The sequence below is a fragment of the Sciurus vulgaris genome, assembly GCF_902686455.1.
Source record: "Sciurus vulgaris genome assembly, chromosome: 8".
Taxonomy (NCBI): Eukaryota; Metazoa; Chordata; class Mammalia; order Rodentia; family Sciuridae; genus Sciurus; species Sciurus vulgaris.
The window spans coordinates 38,272,709-38,298,159 of NC_136468.1; the positions used below are offsets into that span (position 1 = coordinate 38,272,709).

Sequence of the window (25,451 nt, forward strand, 5' to 3'; positions counted from 1 at the left end):
TTCTGAGAGGAAATCCTTTAGTATGTCTAATTCATGTTTTCTATCATTCTCAACACAAGGTGTACATGAAACCTTAGCATTTCCAGCATGTTCTAGCATTGGAGTTATCCATTCTTTCTCCCCCATCTTTACAGGTTTACTTGTGCTGATTTTGGCATCTTCAATCCAGTGTGCTCCTGAAGGTACTTTTTACCCTCTTTCCAACATTTCTCTCCAGGTGTTTTCACCGATTTGGGTCCTTTCTCTGTCTTTCTCTCTCTCTCTTTCTCTCTCTCTCTCTCTCTCTCTCTCTCTCTCCTCTCTCTCTCTCTCTCTCTTTCTCTCTCCTCTCTCTCTCTCTCTCTCTCTCTCTCTCTCTCTCTCTCTCTCTCTCTCTCTCTTTTTCTCTCTCTCTCTCTCCAAAATGTATAGTCAGAGATTAGGTGTGGCTGATAATATGTAAGCAGAACACTTACCAAATTATGGCATTATTAGGGAATTATTTTGTTCCCTGAAATTTTGAATCTGGATTTCTTTTTCTATTTGGAGAAAAAAAAAAAAGTGTGGCTTCATAATATGAAAGCAGAGGCATTGAATTAAGAATAGTCTTGTCTGTTTGTCACTTCAGCTTCATTTATGCTTGATCCCAGAATCTGTAGAAATTAGAGACTGAAGCAAGGATTATTTGGACTGAGGAACCCAGGACTGCAAGAGTGAGGTATGAGGAAGGCTAGGAAAGGAAGGATGTGCAGCAGTGTGAAGCGATGTGTGACTGTTGACCTCTGCTTCACCACCAGCTGTGGTCCCTCTGAAGATCCCACATCGGGCGTCTCTGCCTGGCAGGTTGAAAGACCTTAGTAAACTATAAGGAGAAACATCCTTAGAGCAGTCCATTGGATTAAGAAAGAAGATGTATTTATTTGCAAGCCCTTTCCTGTCTCTTGTTTCCCACTGGACAAAGTTAACTCATGGGGAGTTGAACTCTATCACACTTCCGGGTTGCACCATCTGGTGTTTTGTTTTGTTTTGTTTTGTTTTGTTTTGTTTTGTTTTGTTTTGTTTTGTTTTGCTTTGATTTGTTTTGTTTGTAGCTGTTCAGGATGCCAGACTGATTGCCTGAAATGTGTATTTCACTTGGGACCAGGCAAGAGAAACTAAAAGCCCAAACATTTAAAACTGGTCAGCCTGGATACACAGAAATCACCAGGGGAGAGAGGACTTGGCCCTTGCAGAGCCAAGAATTTATTGACTGCCCCAGGTGGAAACAAAGAGGTCCAGAAAGAAGGAGGGCCAAAGAAATCAGGGTAATTAATACAGTAGGCATGATACAACATGCCTCATAATTAATAAAGAATTGTTGATTCTTGTATTAGAGCAGCAATCAGACTTTCTTCTCAATATCATTATTACTTTTTGGCAACGTTATCATTGCATTTTGACAACTGAGCTCTTAAATTTCAGTGTGAGTCTAGTGGGAAGTTGACAACTAGTGCTGATGGCCAGATGTGAGATTAACTTTCCAGATATTCATGAATACTTCAGAGAAAAGTAAGTTTGTTCTCTCTACCTAGTTTAACATGTAACTAATAATTATCAGTATGTCAATTTGTAAAATTATTCTAGCTGATTTATTTTTAATGAAAGGTGAACTCTCATTTAGTAGTTGACTTTGTTTAATTCCTTTTCAAATTAGAAAGGATTCATTCTCTGCTGGAATGCCTAGTATTTGACATGTCACATCTTCTGTTTATATTTTCTTTTGAAGGATTTAGCTGATTTAGATGAAATGCAGAAAGCTAATAAGAAGTATCAAGATAAAGCGTAAAATTATTTTGTTGTTCTGACTGCTTTCTCGAAAAAATGAATAGCAAATTTCACATTAAAATAAAACCCATGATCGTAGAAATCATGATTTAGAGTTAACAACTACATAAATTAAAATATGCTCTCTATTGAAATGTTTTAATAATTATAGAAATGTTAATCATGATAACAAGTTACCAACATTTTGAGGAATATTACTAAGAAAAGTAGTTCTATAATTTCCTCTCTTCAATGATTTATGTCATCTGTACAAAAAGGATATTTTCCAATCTGCCAAGAATAAGAAAATGGTCCTGAGATAGTTTTCTCGTGGGTAGACGTGAATTTTACAAATAAAGTTTTACACTATGATCACTCCTGCAATCATTTGAAGTATGTCTTTATAAATAAATCATTAGTTTCTTTTATCCAATATTCCAATGGAGAGAAATAAAACAAGATACATGCACTGTGTCCCAAAACACATAAATGAACAGTTCTCTGGATATAAGACAGTAAAATAACTTTATTGCTTAGAAAAGTAAGTCTCTTCAACTCAAATATGAAATAAAAAGCAACTCTTTCCTAGTCAATTTTAGCCATGTGTTCATTAAGGTAATTGGGGGGATGGAAAGAATTAAAGGATAGAAAAACCGATGGCCAAGGGGAAGATGAAATGAATAGTGAAAGGAAAGTTAGTCAGAAAGGTACATAAAATTCATCTGTCAAGTATTAGAAATTGTATTAAAAATTAGAAGTACTTAAACTAAAACCATCATTATTTCAAATAAACAGAAGCATTTTGTTGCATTGTTTTTAATTTTTTAAAAAACAAGATACTCTAAATGCATTTGTTTCCAAATAGGTTATTCATATTTTAATGATCAAATTAAGTAACACATACACCCTAAGACCCTGGAAAATTGTATGTTTCATTATAAACAAAAGGAATCTTTTAACCAAAGATGTTTATACCTTAGCAGTGTATTATCTAACTAAGCAAAGTTCTACAGTGTGTAATGTAGAATGTATGGAGAAGTTACTCTGTACATTTCCTCTCAGAATCTGACTGTACAATGTGACCTTTAGTGGAAGCTGGCATTATGTACAGATATTTTGATATCTCAATTGCATGAAAACATTCCTTAACAAATTGAAAGCAGTGACCTGTCTCTCTCTATATATAAAATACAGAGTAGGATCTTTCAAGCTGACTGAAGGAAGAAAGTGGAAGAAGGGTCATCAAATAGTGTTAGAGCAGCTTCATTGAACAGCAGAGCAAGAGTGAAACAATCAACCCTTCTCATTCTGTGTTGAAGACTTTTAATAGATAAGGCAAAAATAATGAATAGCTTCATTTCTTAAATTTGGATTTCTTTTTAAAAATGCTTCAGCTGAACTTCAATTCACACACCTGAGTGGGCATAAAGGCCTTCATGTAGGAATATTTGCCTTGTAGCATCAGCTTTTAGGAAATCTACCAGGACAACTCACATGAAAAATGTATATTCCTATAAAGAAACTTTTTAAAAACCAAATGACTTGTTTCACTTGTTTAAAAAAAAAACTAACAGGCTTTTCCAATTTTTTAATATTTCTGGTAGCAGAAAGAGGTTTTCAGTTACTAGACAGTTACACCTTATCTCACACTGCAATTCTCTCAGGCAATGCAAACGCATTTTTGTGTCCTTTCACAGTGCAGTTCACTTGGAGACAAAAGCAAGAAGAATTTGTTTCACTTGAGCTATTCCCTTTTAACATATGCTTTCCAGCTGACTAAAGTTATCTTTAAAATTGTAACAGTCAAAAGGGCATCAACCATAACCATCAAAATTGTTATGAATTTTTTTAGTGTTATAATGTTCAATAAGGGGACAAGGTATTTTTATAATTTGTTCATTATTGTTCTAGTATTCATAGTTTACCATGCACATATACAGTGCTACAATTACTTACAAATTAACTGTATTAAAAAATACCTGATTTTAAATATCATGTTCAAAAACTACCACTTAAGAAATATGACCACTGGAGAAAAAAAGAATTCTTGTGTTGCCATTCTAAATAAGAATATCTCATTGGCCTTGCTGTTAAAAGAACAATAGAAGACTAATTAGCTCAACTATGTATTAGTCCCAGCGAGGGAACCCCAAAGCCCACAGTAATTTTGACACAGATGTATGCCACATGATACCTTTATTATATGCTAATGATATTTGACCAGGAAACATAATAAAAACTTTTTAAAAAAATCAATTAGAACAATTCCATTATAATAGGAAAGAAAAGGTTTATGTTCACTATAAGTTCTTCTAGCATTTTTGCTAATTTAATTATATTCTGTACATCGATGTTGTATGAAGCAATCTAATGTACTTGACAGCTTGAAATAACTGTTTGAACATCTCTAAATGATCACTTACAAAATGTTAAAGGACATGGAAATATGTACAGTAAGCTAACAAGTAATTCCAACTTTTATGACCAGACTTCTTTTCTCAGGATTTTTTGCTGCCTGAATAAAGTTTCATCATACCTTTTCTTGTCTCAATGAAAACTTCATCAGTAGGTACAGATTTATTTAGTGTAATAGGCAGGAGGGATTTTTATTGTTGTTGTTGGTACTGGTGGTGGTGCTGTTGGTTGGTTTTAATTAAAACCAAGAATGTAGCTTGGAAATTTTAAAATATGTATCTAAGTCCACAGATGTTGGGAAATAACTAACAACACCCTGTATATAGTCTTCTCCATTTTTCCTATTCTGCTACACACTAAATTCTCTGGGGTCACATTTATTTTTAGTTTTTTTACTAATGTATGATTGGCATCTAGCTCAGCTTATAGATTTTGGTAGTATTTATTGAATATACTTATTATTGAATAAAGGAAGAAATTAATGCTAAAATTCTCTACTGTGAGGAGTTGCAAAGCTTGTTCTATTTTAAGATTTTCCTTGTGTGTCATATGCATAATACCTTGTGTAATTAAACATCAAAGAAAATTTAGGTGTTGCTGATGGTGGAAAATGATAATAATAAAGATTGTTGGACAGTATTGTTCTACATGTTGGTTTTGCTTTGAAATCACTTGGGAAGTTTTTTTAAAAAAAAAATTGTTACCTGGGTTTCCTCCCAGCAATTCTGTTTTAAGTGGTCTGATATGTGGTGCTGGACAATAGGATTATTTAAATCTTTCCAGGTACTTCTACCATATAGATAAGACTGAGAACCACTGTTCCTTATGATCCTTTCATGATGACTATTAGAAAGGGAAATTTCAGGATACATACCTTATAATTTTAATTTATGAAAATAAAAAGGAGTTTGCTTTCTAAAGCCAATTTTAGGTAGTAAAACAGAAATCTATTCCACTTCTGTTGGACATACCAGCACACCCATAGAAATATATCCTTAAACACTGTTCTTGGACCTTTCAAGGAAGAAAGTTACAAAACAAAAAGACTTATCAGAAGAGTTAAAGTGACTCTCATCCTGGAATAATAACAACACAACTGCCAAACATGGTGGCACATGCCTGTAATCCCAGAGACTGAGGCAGGAGGATCTCAAATTCAAAGCCAGCCTCAGCAAAAGTGAGTTGCTAAGCAACTCAATGAGACCCTGCCTCCAAATAAAATACAAAATAGGGCTGATCTGTGACTCAGTGGCTGAGTGCCCCTGACTTCAATCCCTAGTACCCAAAAAATAAGTAAAGAAATAACAGCACAATTATGTGAAAAATTATGAAACTTGGAAAGGGGAAAGAAAGTGGGGAGACGCTACTGACTCCAAACCAAATAACCCATTTCCAAAATATCAAAGCATCAGAAGATGCAAATACGTTCATGAACTTTCCTTCTCAACTGTCACTTGGGATAGTCACACTGTAATTTATGGATCTACAAATAGGATGTGGGGTTATGATCTTGAAGGCTGTAGTTTCGAAGTTACAAATTGGGATGCACCTTGAGGGTATCTGGCAGCAGAAGATATTTGATGCCAAGTTCAGTAAATTCAATAGTAACTAAAGCAATCTTCCCAAAAGTACTCCTTAGTGGTCATTCAGCCCACAGGTAGCCCTTTAGGCTTTTCTTGATCATCATACTGGAATTTTTACTGCATCTCAGATCAGGGAAGAATATTTAAATCCTGATGCCAAAAATGTTTAGAAAGAGAGGAAAAAATGGAAACTACTCAGGAAAAAGGAAGTAGTTAAAACAGTGTTTATACTGTAATCTTTCCATTTATTGACTGTGTGAAAATGGAAATTTTTCTTTCTTTACAGAATTGCTTTCTCATGTATAAGTTGGGAAGAATAATCCTGACTTGGCAGCATTGTTATGAGAATTAGATTATATACCAAAGACGTAGGGTTGAAAATGTAATTCCTATCATAATAATTATTGTTGTTGTTAAGAATAGAAATTATATTCCATGCTTCTTCAAAAGCACATGAAAATTTTGTTGGTACCTTTGTAAAGAGTCTAATTCATAAGTCTAAAATTTTCTACTAGTAGTTAATTGTTGGTGGAAATATAAATTATCACTTTTGCAACTAATCCACTCATGAGAAGATGCCCCAGAAATGTAAAAAAACAGGAAGCATTACTTTCTGAGAATGAAAGGAGAACTAACAAGATGTTTTCACCTGTTTTAAGCTAATTTTTTTAATACTTAAATGCAACAGCAGGATCCTTTCACTTCCAACAGTTTTTCAGATACAACTACCACCCAGGTTAAGAGTTGAGTGCATAGTTATTATGACATGATTTTTTGACAAGAGCAATCAGCTATTGTTAGCAAGTGAAAGTTGAAATGATTGGATTGGTCAAATAATAGCACTTTAGGCCAGGAATGCAGTTGAGAAAAGGCAACAGTCAAAACACTGCCAGGGTGATTCATGATGTTGGAATGTCATCTGGATTGGGTCAAAGGAAATGGAGTGGTGTCTTGGTTTACAGCTCAACTTCAAATATAGATTCCGATAACCTTTTGGCTTAGAATTGTGATCAGAGTCTGTTTTCCCATCCCTGTTCCCCAGTGTTTGACCTTGTCCTACACCCAACTGGGAAATAAGACTGCAATGTGTACACCAACTCAGTCTGTGAAACGTAGGGGCCCTGCTCTCATGAAGCTCAGAGAACTGGGATATAGAAAGAGAAACTTCTGGATTAGCCCACTAAAGGCAGGCCCTTGGTCCTAACCCAGATGTGGTTTCCTTGTGTATAGGAGAAAAGGAAGCCACACATACTCTAGACAGGCAGATTTGAAACAAAATCAAATTGCCCCAGAAGGGCTAGGACAGACTTGTTCATGGCCGATTACCACTCCGTGTGGAATGGTCAGGGATTAAATTCATTCTTTCCACGGCCACCTCCTCCTGGCAGGCAGAGAAGAAGGAAAGAAAGTTCCCCTTTCTCTGGATATGTTAAAAATGGGTTTATAAGTATATCTTAACAATAATTTGGTTGGTTTGATGAACAGGATTGTACGAAGAATATGATAAGAGAAGTGTTGGTAGATACTCTAAATAGGAAACTAAAGCTTCCAAGACTGGAACCTAGGACGTGAAGAAGGATGGAAGCTGAGAAGGGGAGGAAAGGGAGGGTCTGCACAGGGAAGGGTAAGCAGATACTCAGCCTCATGGCTCAAAGGCTCAGAGATTTGGATTCAGCATGCTTGAATAGCAGGGGCATGCAGATCACAGGATCTACTTGATTAATTTTCCAAATAATGACTGTGTAATTCTGATATCTAAACCCTAGGTTGAAATACTCTGTTTCTGCATGATGAGGAAACTTTAAAGAATTTAAAGCAAATAAAGAATATAAAGCAAGGATTACAGTGGAAGAGAAAAGAACCTAATGCCACCCTCATTGTATCTTGCAAATTGAGGAATCTGAACTTTTTCTACAAGCTCTGAGATGTTCTCCCAGCACAGAGGATTGACTACTGCACAGGGGGAGAATGGGCACTGATGGAATTCACATTCTCTACAGGTGAATTTATCATGAGGTGCAAAGGAAGCACACAAGACCAACACACACAGTTGTGCAAGTCAGGTAGGCCACATTCTACACAAGAATGTAAAGGAAAGAGCATGCAGAACTCCAGCCTCACTTTGCTCCTCCTTGGACTTCATCCAAAGGGTACCTCTTTCTTATTTGTCCATAGTTACATCTGGCCTAGAGGTGGCCCTAAAGTACCACATATCCAGGTGAGCCTTATTTACTGTGGAGGACTTTACTCATTCTGGACCCTATCTCACATTAAAATAATTACATTGATGGCAAATTGTTTTCATTTAGTCTTCAGCATCCTGTTCTGCTAGATCAACAGTTTGGGGCTAAGAAGGAGGAATTCACTATTTTCTGCTACACATAAGTAAAATATGGTTTTGCTATTAAAGGAGCTTATAATCTAGCAGGTCTGAAAAGGGATACACCAATAGCTAATCAAGACAGTGAAATGAAGGAAACACAAAGTCTTTCATAAGGGCTGGAAGGAGATTCCTTCTGACAGAGGAAACTAAAATTTTCCAGAAGATAGTAATATTTAAGTAGCTGTTGCAAGGTGGACAGAATTTTAAGAGCAGATGAGAGAGCTCTGTGTATACCACAAACTTAGCCCAGAGGCAGGATGGTCAGCAGGCATGGAGATGGAGGGAAATCATTGTGCTTTCAGGGAGAGTGGAAAATATTCAAGTAGAATGAGTAAAGGCAATGAAAAATAATACCATAAAGATATAATTAAAGGAGAAAAGCAATGTACTTTTATGTAGTCTTTTGCAGAACGGCTACAAGTCCATTCTGGCCTCTTCCAGTGAATGAGCTCCACATTTATCTATTTCACATAATCATATCCAAAGCTAAAAAGAAATACAAAATGAAGTCCATTCATCTAATATGACTTCATTATTCAGATAGGAAAATGATACCAAGAAAGATACACAAGACCCAGCCAGCATCACAAAAAAATTAATGGTAGGCCTAGAATAGAACCCAAAGCTTCAGCTTCTTTCCAGCTCCTCATACTGGAATGCTAATATATCCAGATTCATAGGATGGCATGCTAGAAAATAACTGCAGCTACAGAGTTAGTGCAGCCCTAATCCTAAAACATGGATTTCATTCAATTGTGAGCAAGTGAAAGTATTTTCTACTATAAAAACAAAATGCACGACTTTTTAAAGGTGCGAGCTATTACATTAGGTATTCCAGATTCCTGGAATATAGCATGACTCCTGCTGGCAATAGAGGCATTTGAATGGAACATTTTAAGAAGCACTTCATTATAATGAGCCTGGAAAAGGAGGTTGTTGCCAAATTTGGAGGTCCTTAAACATCACTTTCAGCAGTTGGATTCAATTCAATAAGCAGTACATAACTCTCAAATTTTTTAAACTGTGGAATGAAATTATTTGACCTAATTTATGTTTTAATTGCCTTACTTTAATGCTCCTCTTGTTTACATCTTTTAACTATGGTGTGAGATTTCACTTTGTCTTTGTGTTGATACTGTAGACCTGGAGCCAAATTATCTGTTTAGGTGATCAGCTTGGTTCTGTCTTGCTTTGCATGCTTTCCTAATTTATAGGTTCTTTGAAATTCTGTGGGATTTGATCTGGGACCCAAGCACTAAAATAGCACAGCATCTCCAAAGATTTCACCCCACTGAGCATGAGAAACTGAATATGAGATGGCTGAGGGAAGCACTCCTGTTGAACAGGTCTCTTGAGTCCAGCACTTGTACTATGGGTGGTTTACAGAGTCAAGAGTCCCTGAGGATAAATGACCCTGACCTGTCTTGGAAGGTCTATGGTACAAGGTACATGATACATGGTCCAGCACAGTGCACTCACTTTGGAATTTAAATTTAATGTCTTTTAGTCTCTGCTACTGTGTCTAGGGAAACTTCCAAGTCAATAGTCTTCTTTACTTCAAAGACTGGATCAAAACATTTTTAAATATCATTCAGTTTTATGTTTATAAGTTAATAATGTAAGAATGCACAACAGATCAAAGAAGTCAACAAAATTCAATGCCACCTTTATAGCAGGTAAGTAGCCCTTTGGCCTCAGGGATGATCTATCTTGTATATTTTCTCAGAAAGCAAGGATTGAACCATGAAATTCTAGCTGGAATTGAAAGTGATTTCTTCTTCTTTTTAAAAAATTATAATATTGTAATATATCTGTTTTAGTGAACTTTTTCATCACTGTGACCAAAATACCTGACAAGAACAACTTAGAAGAGGAAAGTTTATTCAGGGCTTATGGTTTCAGAAGTCTCAGGCAATAGATGACTGACTTGCTCTGGGCCCAAGGTAATGCAGCACATCTTGGAGGAAAGACCCAGCAGAGGAAAGGTGATCCCCTCATGGCAACCACAAAATAGGGAGAGACAGAGAAAGGAGAGAGGAAGGGGATACAGGAAGAACAATCCCTCCAGGAAATACCCCCAGAAAACCATCTTCTCCAGTCATACTCCACTTGCCTACAGTTACCACCCAGCATTCCATTCAATGGAATGCTAGGTTAAATTAATTATTGTATAGCTATCATAATCTAACCATTCTATCTTTGAATATTCTTGTATTAACAGGAGTTATGGGGGGACATCTCACATCCAAACAATAATATTCTGACCCTGGCCCCCAAAACTCATGTCCGTCTCATAGTGCAAAATGCATTTAACTAATCTCCCCAAATCCAATAATCAGTATTTCTAAAATTGCATAAAGATTCAAGTCTGAACTCTCCTCTTAGACAGAAGGCAAACTCTAGGTTATGAGCCCCTGTAAAAATCAGAAGCAAGTTAAAATCCAATATACAAAGGCACACAGTAAACATTCCCATTCCAAAAGGGAGGAATAGGAGAATAAAAAGAAGATTGGGACCAAAACAAGACCAAAACCTAGGTGAACAGGTCCCATAACTCTGTCTGTAACTCCACAAACAGGATCTAGATCGCATGGCAGGAAGATCTACTCTCCAAAGGGCTTGGGCAACCCTGCTCCTTTGTCCTTACCAGTTGTAGTGTACATAGGCTCTCTTTAGCTTAGCTGTCCCACATTCAGCAGTTTTTCTTGGCATTTAGTATACATTACTGGCATCACAGGGTCTTCACTACAGCTGTGGCTTCACCTTCACAGCTTCACACATTGCCCTCTCAGAGGCATCCCACAGGGATTCCAGATACCCTTCTGAAACACTGGCCCCCAGATATCCTCTGAAACCTTTGTGGAAGCCTACATGACGCCAAACTCCAGCATCATGAATTTCTGCAGAACCAGAATCATATGGAAGATGCCAAAATTTGCCACCAGCAACACAACACCTGGGACCCCTGGGATTTTGACTGTGGAAGTCTCTGAGTGCCTGCCTGGCTGAGAATGGTGAAACAACTTCCCCGGACCCACTGAACAAGCAGGGTGCTCCCACAATCTCTTTTCAAAGGAAATTTCCCTTCTACATTCTTTAGTCTGTAATGTATGTAGTCTTTCAAATTTCTGAGATGCCCTCAAGGCATCTTTCCTATTGTCTCTGTACAAAGTGCTTAGCATCTCTTTAGGAGCTGTAATCTCTTTAACAAAAACAGTTTTCTTGTCCCCAGTTTTACAAGCACTTTTCTGCTCAAACTGTATGTTTTCAAAACTCTCAGCTCCTCTTACTCCTCCCAGTTTTCACAATAAACCTGGCTAAAAGCTGATAGCAATATCCATGCCATTGCTTGAATGCAATGTTGCCTTAAATTTCCTCCATTAGATCCATTCCATTATCTTTCAAATCAGTCTCACACAAAGTCTCAGGTCATAGGCAAAATGTAGCCATATTCTTTGCCAGAATGTACCATCAATGGCCTCTAGATTAATTCCCTACAGAATCTTCATTTTCCTTGAAACTTCATGAGCATGACCTGCATTCCTATCATTCTGATTTTCTGAACTTCCACCATAATTGCCCATTAAGCTTCATTTATAGCATTATAAAGCTTTTACCGCTTGCATTTCTAAACTTTTCAAAATTCCTCATGCAAAACATTTCAAAAGGCTTCTGAACCACATGCTCAGTGTAGTCAAAGAAATGACCCCACTTCTAGGTACCAGCTTTGTTTTATTTAGCATTTCTTCACTGGGACCAAAATACCTGAAAGAACAACTTAGAAGAGGATAAGTTTATTGGAGGATCTTGGTTTCAGTGGTCTCAATTCATAGACAACTGACTCCATTACTCTGGGCCCAAGATGAGGCAGCACATCATGGGAAAAGGCACAACAGAGGAAAACTGCTCTCCTCATGGCAGCCAGGAAGCAGAGAAGGGAAAGAAAGGGCTGCAGGAAGAACAATGGTTATAGGGAACACCCCCAGTGACCCATCTACTTCAGCAATACTCCACTTGCCTACAGTTATCACCCAGTCATACCATTCAAACTTGGGTTGATGGATTAGATTATAGAACTCATAATATAACCATTCTACCTCTGAATATTCCTGCATTAACAGGAGTTTGTAAGACACCTCATATCTAAACCATAATAATCACTGTATTCATATTAGTTAGGACTGTGAACAGCAAGAAGTAACTTTTAAGGTTAGGTCAGTATTCAATAAAATATTGTTTTATTATTGGAAGTAAATATAAGTTTAACTTACCATGTAGAATTGTTTCTGAAATGCTTACTGTCTAAAAAGTTTTAAATTTCTGAGAATCCATACAAATGAAATCCAAAGGATGTTATTACAGTGCCAAAATCAAGCATCCTTTCACTCCATGAATTGCTTTTGAAAACACACCATATCCTTTATAGAGCATGTTCTGTTGCATCACTCAGGGTGACTTTCAACCAATGGATTTTTTTTTAAACAATATTAAAAACTCTAAGTTTTTATTTCTCTCACTTTTCAAATACCATTCATATTTGTGTTGCTTCTTTATTAATGTTATTGTTTTAAAATGAGGTCCAGAGACTCCTGAACTCAGCAAATAACTTGGTGAATATACTTTGCTTTGGGGCAAGAATAACTTAATATTCATATCACTTGGAATTGCAGAAGCAGAAAGTGAAAAGAATCATTGTGATTCCCAAGCTTTAGGTATTGGGGCTAAATAGCTGATGTGAACAACGTAACAGGGGATTGGCAACATTATTAAAGTATCATGTAAAAGCCAAGATCACTGTGAGTTTCAGAATCTAGGGAAGGAAAAACTCCAGTGCTAGTTGACATTTCAATAAAATGTGGCTAAGAAGAAAATGCCTCATATCAAGAGATCTCAATGGGCTAGCTTTGAGCAAAACAATAAGGCAGAGACAAAGCATTAAGATACAAAGATATCCTCATGATAACACACAAAATCTGAAAATCAATTAAGACCATTTCAAAATAACATAGAATTAAGCAATTTTATGAGAAATTTAAATGAGAACCAAGTCGGTGAAGTTCCTGCATGTATTAGTACCTCTGCTTGCAGAGATATAACTGCTGTCTATTCACAGCATTACAAAAGTAATTCCAAAGCCCCCAAAATGTTTGAACTTAATTTTACTATTTCATATAATTAATATTAGGTAGAACACATCCCAATGTGTAGCACAAATAGGAACTGTAAAGAACTATTAGATTTGAGGGGATGTGAGTAATTTTTTTTTTCTGGAGAAGTCCAAAATTTTTTCTACTTTCAACCAAGAATGTTTCACTGAAAATAGAGAAATATAAAATGATATCATATATGCATATGTGTGTTTTTGCTTCTGTCACCTATTGTTTCAGGGTTTTTTTTTTTTTTTTTTCTTTCTTTCTTTTTTTTTTTTTTGCAGTTTAGTTAAAATCTTATCTAATGACTGAGTACCACTTTAAAAACTTATTCGGTAAATGAGAATATATGCCATTAGCAAATTTTCATAACAAGAATGGGACAAATAAATAGATCAGTTATGCTGGAAAACTGGATTCTGAAATGTGTTTATCAGTATTGATGGAACAAAGATAGCTTTAAATTTTCTAAGAATATTCCCTAGTACAATACAGCCCACCCAAATTTTGAAAGAGTTAGACTGAAAGTAAACCAGAGCTTAGAGGAAAAAATTTAAAATTCCAGATAGAAGAGAAGTAAACAATAGAGAATAAAGGACCTGATAGAGGTCCTTGTGTGAAACTTGTAGAAAGAAAGAAAAAAAAAAAAAAACTATAAATCTATAAATAAATGGCATGACAACTATTTAAAAGAACTTAAAACAACTGTATAAAAGGAAAATGATTAAAAAAATAAGGAAATGAAAAATCTACTGTGTAAAGAAGTGATCTAAGATACAAAGAAAATTCCCATGAAGAATTTATTTTCTCTTCTGAAGGCGATTCAAGGAAGCCAACTTGTGGAGTAAAATCCACTATGGCAGAACTAATGACTTAGACACTTTTATACACAACAAGAGATAAAATATACACTAAAAAAATATTAAACTAGGGAAAGGGGTATAATTATGGTGACTGTACAAGGAAAAGAATACTGAGATTAGTGAGTAGGAGCAGATAATAGATAGAAATAAGATTAAACTAAAATAATCCAGAAAAAAAAAAATGATGTCCCTAACTTAGGATAGTCAACAAAAGCAACAGAAAAAATGCTTCAAAGTGCAGGTGAAACAAAGAATTGGATTACAGATACAATTCCAAAGGATGTACTATAGTCTCAGAAAATTTTTTACTGCAACCTGCACTAAGAAAAATCTTGATGAAGGTTAAACCTTGGAGGATAAGAGAGAATTCTTCAATGAGAAAAAAAAAATATTGTGTGGGTATGTGCACTTATGCAGGTGTATAAATCTACAAATGATAAAAGGTGAATTATCAGACTGATCTGGATTTTACTAAACTAGCTTTCATGTCAGAGGACATCACAGCACAAGGGACAAATGTTACAAGATTCAGTTGGAAAGAGTGTAACTCAAGATTCTTGCATAAACCAAATAGTAATAAATATGAGAACAACAGGTAGTTTATAGAAGAAAAACAGCAATAGCAAAAAATAACTCGGGGAAAATACAACCCATGAACCCTTCCTGAAAAAAAAAAAAAAAAAATGTACTAAAGAAAAGGAAAGAAAGTGATTGATGTTAAAAATCCACCAACTAAGGATACTTGATTGGAGATATTAGAGTAAAAGAGGCAAGACACTTCAACACCCAAAGACAGCAAAGCCATAACAACAAAGCAGTAAGGTAAGGAGTCAAAAAATTATACCCAGAGACATCACTATCAAATGGTAAAAGCACAAAACCATTCTCATTCAAGGAGGAGACACACCAGGTGTGGCCCCTTCCAGGGAAGTACAAAACAAACAAACAAACAAAACTACTTCATGAAATCCTTCCCCAACAGATGAATTCATTTTAGGTTCAGAACTGAGAAATAATGGTAAAAGAACTGGATGTGACTTTTAAATCTACTAAAATAAAAGCAAATAAGCAAAAATGTAGAACTCAGAGGAAATTCATGTTATGAATTTGGATAATGTATCTACAACAATATGCCTTCAAAAATGTGGAGGGACCCCAGTGAGGTGGAACTCACCTGTAATCCCAGTGGCTCTGGAGGCTGAGGCAGGATGATCTCCAGTTCAAAGCCAGCCTCAGCAAAAGCTAGGCTCTAACAAACTCAGCAAGACCCTGTCTCCAAATAAAATACAAAATAGGGCAGGATGTAACTTAGTGGTCAAATGTCCCTGAGTTCAATCCCTGGCACATACACACACAAAAATGCAGAGGGAATTGATATTCTGGGAAACTGCTCTCAGGTTAACCCAACAAATGACTTACATTTATGAAACAGGAATTTTCACTCACCATTTCCCCAAAATATCTTCCTACACAGAAGTCATTGAGGCTGTATAGTTCAAAACAGGCGGTTTTTGGTTGTTCAGTAAATTAGAGCCAGAAAGGAAATGTGGGAACCCTTCTGAGTGATTATTTCTCATTCTTCAGTAGAACTCACCCCAGAAGAGGAAAAAGTGGAAACATACTTTAAAATTTATTTCATAATCTTACTGTTTTCATCATATTTTTCTTAACTTCAGGCAGATCATTTGGGAAGTTATATCAATGGTGAAAATAAAATTTTACACAGAGCTCAGAAATTCTATCAGTTTCATTTGAGTGTTTAAATTCTCTTAAAATTAAAATCGATTTAAATTTAAATTTAAAGATAGCATACTATTGTATTGAAACCATCTATTTGTCTATCTTTCTACATATAAACATGCACTACCTTGAACAATATTCAGTTTTACTAAGAATTACTTCTGATAGTGAGATTTTTATTGAATGTTAATTTTGACTGACAGCTACATTTTTACTTTATTCTATTTGGGATTGAACCCAGAAGTGCTCTACCACTGAGCTGCATCCCTTGGCCTTTTTTATTTTTTATTTTGAGACAGGATCTCACTAAATTGCTGAAGGTTTTCCTGAGTGGCTCTGACTGGCTGGCCCCCAACTTGAGATTCTCCTTCTTCAGTGATTCTCCCAAATCACTGGGATTATAGGCACATGCTACCATGATGGGTTATTCTGTTCTATTTTGAATGACAATTTATAATTCAAAATTATAATTTTGTCATTTTAAAAATTAATTTAAGAGTGACATTATGGCACATGTCTGTAATTCCAGCAACTCTGGAGGCTGAAGCAGGAGGATCACAACTTCAAGACCAGTTTCAAGAATTTAGTGATTCTGTCTCAAAACAAAGAATAAAACTAGGTTCAAAGCTCAGTCCAAAAAAAAAAAACAAAAAAAACAAATAATAATGTAACTTTAAAAAATAAAAACGTTGAAGTTTAAAATGTGATACAAAAGTGCAAAAGATCCTTATTTTAATTCCATAAAATAAAATCACTTAAAATTATTCACAATGTATCATTTAACAACATCTACAATGAGACTTTTTCGGCTTCCTATATGTTTCAACTCATATTTTAATGTCTTAAACAGGAATATTTCATGTTTGAATCAGAGGTATGACATCTAACTATCTATCAGACAGTAATTTCATTTGTCTGACACCAAATTCTTATTCAATTAATAAAATCACTCAAGATTTATTCTTCTAATTTCACAACACTTGTTATTGACCTGAAATTTCTTATTTTCAGACTACTTTGAAAAACGAACAAATCTTAGGCTTCTAACATAAAAACAGTTTTTTAAAAAGAGAAAGAGAAAGAGAAGATGTTCTTGGCAGACAAAAAATAAAACAAGAATTAAAGACAGGCAGTTAGTGTAGATAGGCAATCCCACATCAAATCAAGAAGAGGGAGGCTGGTTTGGATCCCCAAAATTGGAGACAACCCCTGGGAGATTGTAATGTTAACGTCTCCAGAGCCCTTTGATTGCCAAGAGTACTGCTTATACTACCCCTCCCAAATGGTTGCAGACAAGGAGTTGTTAATGAATGTCCCCTGGGTTGCTGCCTGTCTGGATCATTCCATTTGGCCCTTCCCCATGACCATCTGCTTCTCACCTTTTGACCATCCCACCGTCTCTTGGGCCTAGTTAAGTACACAGGAAGGAGAGAGATAATCGGGGAGAGAACAGGAGAACAAAGAAAGTCTAAAATGTATAAAAGGGGCAGAGTGCTCTCACTTCTTGGGATACCAGGATACCAGCTAGGGCCCCTTCTCCCTCGAGGAGAACTTTCTGAGCTTGCTCAGCACTTCCCTAAAGTTTAAACTTCAACATTTGAGGAAGCAGAACTCGCTTTAAAGTGTCCGGAAGTCCCCTGCCATTACCATACCAATGTCAAGTTCTTAAGAGTCCCTCAAGCCATTGCACAGTCTACCCCTTACCAATCACCATGTGGGAAACAGCAGTTAGGCACATAGAGTAAGTTCAGTCTGTAGGTCACACAGGCAACTTGGTAGACAAGGACATGGACTATGGAGAGAGACTGCCTGAACTCCAGCTCTATGATTTACCAGCTGTATATCCGTGGGTAAGTTACTTAACTTCTCGATGCCTCAGTTTTCTCACCTCTATAATGAGAATGCTACCAATGCTCACCTTATTAGCTCATTGTAGAGACTAAGGGAGTTAAATAATTTAGATAGCGCCCAACATATAGTAAGCATGTGTTAGTTTTTTTCATTATCATGGTAGCAAGTATCAAAGTATAAATTATTTTTCCATTTAAAATTTAAGAGCACACATGACAACACGATTACTGAAATCATTTTTGACAGTCAAGTGCAGCCTCTGTAACTAGAGAATAGACTTTAGTAACTGTGCATGCACTTGGATTGCACAGGACAATCTCAGTTTGCTGAAAATCAGTTTATGCTTATTGTCCCAGCACATTTTTAATACCATATCTTTTACTCTCAGAAGTAAGCTAGTCTGGATTATAAAAGTTATGGTTTCTCTGAAATTAAGAGGACAGAACTATGTCATTTGGGTGGGCTTGGTCAAGGCTAGAACTTAAACTTACTTTAAAATTAATGCTACCCATAAGAAGTTGAAATAAAATGTCTCTTTTAGGATTAAAAAGTACGTTAGCAATTCATAATTCATTCAACCAATGCTCATTTTAAGAATACAGGACAAACTCTGCTCATGGAGCTTGCTTTTCTATGAAGAACACAGTAATTAACAAGTATCTAGAATAATATCTGACACGTAGTAGGCATGCAACAATTTGTAGTATTTTTAAATGAATAAAATATAATTCACTTTAATAAATGCTCTGAAGAAAATGAAATGACAGAGGGAGTATCTGAATTTTATAAAAACAAAAGTTGTCCCAAAATGGCCCTGGGTGTGCAGTCTGGTGCCTGGACTTGAACAAGAGAGCCAGGACCAGCCCCAACCCTAAGGCCCTAGCTCTTCCAAGTACAGGGTCCGCCTCCAAATTCAGCTTCACAAGGAACCAGGCTCCTTCTCCACCTGGTTGCCAGCATCACCAGCATCCAGGCCATCTGATGTCCTTCAAAAATAAAGTCACCCAAATGCCTGACATACTAAAAGGGAGAGAAATGAGTGGGCAAGGCTTGTCCACTGTGGTAAGGATCCAGGCTGTTTTTTTTTTTTTTTTTTTTTTTTTTATTGTAAACAAATGGGATACATGTTGTTTCTCTGTACATGGCGTAAAGGCATACCATTTGTGTAATCATAAATTTACATAGAGTAATGTTGTTTGATTCATTCTGTTATTTTTTCTCTTCCCCCCACCCCTCCCACCCCTCTTTACCCTCTATACAGTACTTCCTTCCTCCATACTTGCCCCCCTCCCTAACCCTAACTCTAACCCTAACACTAACCCTTCCCTCCCCCCCATTATGTGTCATCCTCCACTTATTAGCGATATCATTCGTCCTTTGGCTCTTTGAGATTGGCTTATCTCACTTAGCATGATATTCTCCAATTTCATCCATTTGCCTGCAAATGCCATAATTTTATCACTCTTTATGGCTGAGTAATATTCCATTGTATATATATACCACAGTTTCTTTATCCACTCATCAATTGAAGGGCATCTAGGTTGGTTCCACAGTCTGGCTATGGTGAATTGAGCAGCTATGAACATTGATGTGGCTGTATCTCTGTAGTATGCTGATTTTAAGTCCTTTGGGTATAGGCCAAGGAGTGGGATAGCTGGGTCAAATGGAGGGTCCATTCCAAGTTTTCTAAGGAATCTCCACACTGCTTTCCAGAGTGGCTGCACTAATTTGCAGCCCCACCAGCAATGTATGAGTGTACCTTTCTCCCCACATCCTCGCCAACACCTGTTGTTGCTCGTATTCTTGATAATCGCCATTCTAATTGGGGTGAGATGGAATCTTAGGGTGGTTTTGATTTGCATTTCTCTTATTACTAGAGATGTTGAACATTTTTCCATATGTTTGTTGATTGCTTGTAGATCTTCCAGGCTGCTTTTTCAGCAGAGTTCCATGACTTAGCATCTCTCTCACCAGGGAGCTCTGGGTGATGGAAGAGACAGGTGGACCACGCCTTCTCTCTTGAGGATGCTGACCTTGAACTTTTGTATTTTATCCTAAAGGTAATGAGAAACCATTGGAAAGTTTAAAGCCAGGAAATGACATGATTCAATTTAAGAAGATTAAACTTAAGAAGATTATTCTTATGACTGTATAGACAATGGATTGGAGAGGAACAAGAATAAATTTAGGAAGGTAAGTTCATAAATTACTGCCAGTGTCTAAAAGAGTCAGTGCAGCCTGGACCAGCGTGAGGGTGGTAGAAACTGGAAGAGGTGGAACGATTTGAGATATATTTTGCAAGACTTGTACATGAATTAAATGTCAGAGGTGAGAAAATAAGAAAAGTCAAAAATAACTTCCATTTTATTTTCTTGGAGTGGCCGAATGGATGGGATAATATTTCATAAGAAGAGCAGGTTAGCCAGGGTTAAACCAAGAATTCTCTTCTGGATATATTATGTTGAAGATGCCTGTTAGATATTCAAGTGAGGACAGTAAGTAGACAGAAATATAAGACTGAGGCCAAGAGTTCCTGGTCATGGTAGTGGATATGCAACGTGATATGGGGCTGATCCTGGGCATCTCAGGTAGCCTGGGAAGTTTGGACCTCTGGAGGCAATGGTGAAAATCTGGAACATGGGGCAGGATGGAACAAGTGCAGACTGTCTCCTATAAGAGGAGTGAGCCAGTCAAGTCATTTCCCCCACTAATCCTATAATGGTCTCAGTGTCTTTTCCCCTTCTTGGGGCATTTGGTGGTATGCAGGAATGGGAAGGAATACCAAACCAGATGGTTCTATGCCTTACTGCAGTTCACCATTCAGTGGTAGTCATTATCCCTCCTATAAAACATAAACGGAAAGCTCTTTGTAAAACTGGCATTAAATAAACGGGTTGGCAATATGGCTGAGAATTTGAATATGAGTGGAGGAAATATTGAAACCAAGGCTCTAGGATTAGGGACACACAGTGACCACCTGGTCACCAGGATTCACTTTTTTCAAAGGGAACTGTGTCAGCAGAATTCCAAAATAGAAAACAGGAGTCTGGTCATGGTTTCTATCCATTTCACTATTCCTCGAGTCTTTTCTTATTTAAATCTAGCTTTTCTCATTCAATTTCCATAACAGGTAACCTAATTTTTGAGTCTTTTAATAAGAATTGTATGTCTCTAAGGTCTCCAACATGGTGTTTTAATAAACATAGCAAAATAGTTACTACAGTCAAGGATAATTAACAGATCTATCTTCTCACATATTTACTCCCCATTTTTATTTTTGATGGTGACAACACCCAAAATCTCTTTAGCAAATTTCCAGTATATAATAAATTATCATGTCATACATGAGATCTCTCAACAGTTCACACTACACAACTGCAACTTCACACCCTATTGCCTGCATCTCCCCAATCCGTGTCACCCACAAGCCCCAGATCTAACCATTGTTATATTCTGTTTCTGTGTTTTCAGCTTTTTTAGGTTCTACATTTAAGTGATGTCATGCAGTATGTTCTTTCTATTTCTGGTGTAGTTCACTTCACCTGTTTTTAAAAATTATTCTTTGGTCTAAGTTCTCATAGCCTTTAAACCTCTGTTTCTTCCTCACAGGCAGTGGGAGACGATCCAGCTATGGGAAAAAGATAGGTCCTGAAGGGGAGAAGCATTTGGGCCTCAACTTCCTGAATGCTTGTCTCATTAAAAGCAAACCCTCTCCTGACCCCAATATATTATGTATAATATATGTTAAATTTTTCACATCTTTTCTAAGTATAATTTGATATGACAATTATTTGAATTATTTGAATTTAAGACCATACAGTTACTAGCAAGCAAAATGCTTTTAAATTTTCAAATATGATGCAATATTGGCAAAGCATGTTGAAGGACCTGAGGTGAAAAAGGAGGACATTGCTTAAAGAACGCAACTCTGTAGATATTTATTTTTCCCAATTGTTTCTGTACATTGCATTGAATTTGGTATCATTAAATGTGATGTTTCACCTCCATGTTTTAAGCTTCTTCAGGGTAAAGGAAAAAAAAATGCAGCAGTTTTTCTCTTTAGGAGTAAAGGACAAATGTTAGGTTGTTATGGTTACCAAAGCTGTAAAACACTTAGAGAAAGGTAGTTCTTCAAAAGTTGCCATAACTTGGTAATAATGTACAAAAAATGCATTTGTGTGAAATACATTCATTGTTACAGCATTATAATTGTCCCCAGGATGCGCCAAAGAGTTTTTGAAGAATGACTTCTTCAATGCCTTTTGAAAATTAATAAGCCAAATATTTATTACTTTATTAAGAAAATTATTCTCAGCCTTTCTCTGAGTTGTGTATATTTAAACTTATACTTAAATGTATTTCACAGCAATTTATGCATGCCTAGAAACTTTTTTATTGAGAAAAGATATGCATCACTTACATTTAGGCAAAAGTCTATAAAATATTTATCAGCTATGCTTATACCTGTTAATTGGACTTTGAATAAAGGGGAAATCAATATTTTAGGTGACTCTTACTTTATATGGCCTACTTGATACCACCAATATATGATATAATTTTAATGTATAAAATTTAACTCATGTCACATTACATATGCATGTTAATATTTAGTTATCAATTAGTTATTCCATTCTATTTCTGAATGTAAGATAAGACTAAATGTAATCTTGTTATAGTTATTTTTATGTTGACTGTTTCTTTAATATACATAAAACTTCAAACTACAAAATAGAGACAATATCACTACATGATGTGGAAGCTCAATAGAAATATACTTGTACCTGATTTTTGTTGCAAAACACAGCAAAATATCCCAAAGACTAATAAAGTCGTTCTCAGGTATACATATGGCTCTAACCTATACATGAATTTCAGCTTCACAGTCCTGTAGATCCTGATTGGACAGATTAGGGATGATTTTCTGAAATCTGTATTTTTAAAGTTTGGCTGGTGGTGCTGTGTAGCATCAGGAGTTTTAGAGATCCTTTGGATTAAAGAAAAGCATCTTTTTAAAGACTGTGACATTGCAGAGAATAATGAAATTCGAACAAGCAAGAACATTCTAAATCTTGTACTGTATATTTATTATTTCTAAATTCTTGACAATAAATACTTTATATTAAACCTGAGACAATATTATCCATTCAACAAAGTTTGTCAATAACTTTTGTTGAAGGTTGCTCTGGGATCGGTGCAGCAAGATAGTGACTTTAGCCTTGCTATTTGGATCTAAGCTTTACTACTTGGGTCTGCTGGGTTTTGTTTTTAATTGAGTGAAATGATTTTAAATTGTAAGAGTTCAACTTTAACCAAGTCTTGCCTCGTAGAATCAGAAGTTCTGGCTGCATGAACCCTACTTTTCTACCAGGCTGAACTGCACTGCCACTTCAGAAGCAGCTGAATGGTCCAGGTTGCCACTGTTCCCACCCATCTCTCAAATCTTGTGATGTTGGTGATGGTAATAGGGGAAATACCTAAGTACCTATGTCCCTGTGTGCCGGGGTTGGCTTCCTGAGCATGAGCCCTGTGTGGTAGCAGGTTCTGCAACTCATATCAGGGAATCTACCAATTACTTATACATAATTTGGGTTTGTACTTATTTACCCATCATTTTCTTTTTCTAACTCCTCAAGATTCAGCTCAACTATTTACCCCCAGTAAGCTCTATAAAAACCACCCAACCACTTCAAGTGTCCATTTTTCTGAGTTCCCAATAGTCCAGATCTTTTTATCTGAAACCAAATGCTTATAACATTATTAATGCTACTGAAAATATGTGTGCACTTCCTGCCCCTAAAACCAAATGTAGGAGTGAGTTGCATATGTGAGCCATATATAGGAAGAGAAGATGCTGAGAGCATGTAAGTCTTATGAGGTGTCACAGGCAGGGTGCCTTGTGACACACATTTATCCAGACATGCATGCACAAAGTCACATGGAGTTCCCACTCCCGACAGTATCATATCTGTGCAATTTTGCTGAATATCACAGTGGTGATGGAGGCGAAGTCCCTGACCTGAAGAAGCTTGTATATTCATGCCCAGAACACTAGGTATAATAGGATCAATAATTATTGAAGTAAACTCTTGAAATCCAAAGCAAAATACCTGAAAGATTACCATGTGCAATTCCTGTGTTTTGTTTTCCTTCCTGCTATGAAGATAAAGTGATCAGTTTGCTGTAGGTTCTCATCAGCTAATTGTTTTCTAACTAGAGGTTAAAAGTCAAAGGAAAATGTTAGACAGCAGATGGGATCTGTAAGTACCAGAAGGTGCCTCACTTAGGAGTGAGAACAGGGACCCAGTGGAAGAAGAAAAAAGGCGAATGAGTGCATAACCACAATTAAGGGGAAGGAAATAGGCTGGGGAACATTTGGGTGGAGAACTGAAGTACTAAAAGTGCATTGTCTGTATGAATTCCCTTAATATCCCTCAACAACCAGAGCAGCAACAAAGGATAAACAAAAGGAAAGCATCACAGATAAGGCGGGATGAAAGGTGAGTCAAAGTGATGACAACTTGCAAGCTTCTCCAAGAAATACAGGTTGAACTCTTCTTAGTTAAGATCACTAGAACAATCACCTGTTTATTCACGCAGAGATAGAAATCTTGGAAAGTGGAGTTTTGCTTTCTTTTTTCTTTCTTGTATTTTTCAAAGAAATAAGGTGAAAAATTTAAAAAAAAAAAAAAAAAAAAAGTGGGTCAAGCAGAACTTTTACCTGCAGCAGTTACTGTCTAAATGGAGCCTATTTTCATTTTGGGAGCTATCCATCCCTGTGACAGCCACCAAAACAATTCTGAGGATAGAGTTGCTTTTAGGGTGATATTAATACTCCATGAAAATGCTAGCTTCATAACTCTCCCTCTCTGGATGCCGATTGCCTATATGCACACAATTAGGAGTATATCATTGTTAGAAATAGTTTTTTATATCTATCTGTTCATTCCCAAAGAGATGCTGTATTTATACCTGTTATTTAAAAATTCAGAAAAGTATATGAGTAAGCTAGAAGTTGAACCTTAAGGATTAGTATTTTTTTTTGCAGGGGGGTTTAAAACAGACCCATACTCAATAGAAAAAGTATGCCAAACCGAAGAAACTATGCAAACGTAATGTATATTAATTCTATTCTCTCTTCACTAAAACGTCACAGAAGTCCTTTTTATTTTGATGTTTGATTTTCCAGACTATAATTGCATACTTTTATAAATATTTTTTTCTTCTTAATGTCTATTCCTCATATCAACAGCTTACAATGCACAATTTTATTGTTTAATGTTACATGATTTACTTAACCAATTTCCTACCCTTGAGCATTATCAATAATGCAACCCTGACCCATGCATCTTTCTTTATTTATGTGAAACTCTTCATATTTGGGGGAGGTAATTTCATAGGATTCTACATCTTTCCTGGGCTTGATTCAGTTTTCTCAATTTCCTTTTAGAGAAATTTCAATTTATAAGCCACACCTTGAATGAGAGAACTTTTTTCTACATACTCCAACCAACATCAAAGAGTATTGTTCTTTTTATTGTGCATCAAATATGTTATTTGTTCCAAATAATAACTTTTGTAGTTTAAATTTACATTCTTTTAGTTATTTAGCCCTGAAGGAGAGGGGCTGCTGAGCAGAGATATTGCCTCATTAAAAGTTGCTTATATTCTTTTTGAATGTTTTGTT

General features: G+C 36.2%; 1 long non-coding RNA gene across 2 annotated transcripts; it reads left to right on the top strand.

Annotated features, from left to right (window-relative positions):
• Window positions 1-1,150: 1,150 nt before the first annotated feature.
• Window positions 1,151-24,737, top strand: LOC306668727. Of its 2 annotated transcripts, XR_013765952.1 has the most exons (5): window positions 1,151-1,283; window positions 1,441-1,527; window positions 7,547-7,780; window positions 19,828-19,960; window positions 21,377-24,737. It is a non-coding gene; the product is annotated as an uncharacterized lncRNA (long non-coding RNA). The 2 variants fall into 2 exon arrangements; XR_013765953.1 differs by lacking the exon at window positions 1,151-1,283 and having other exon boundaries at window positions 1,372-1,527.
• Window positions 24,738-25,451: the final 714 nt, after the last annotated feature.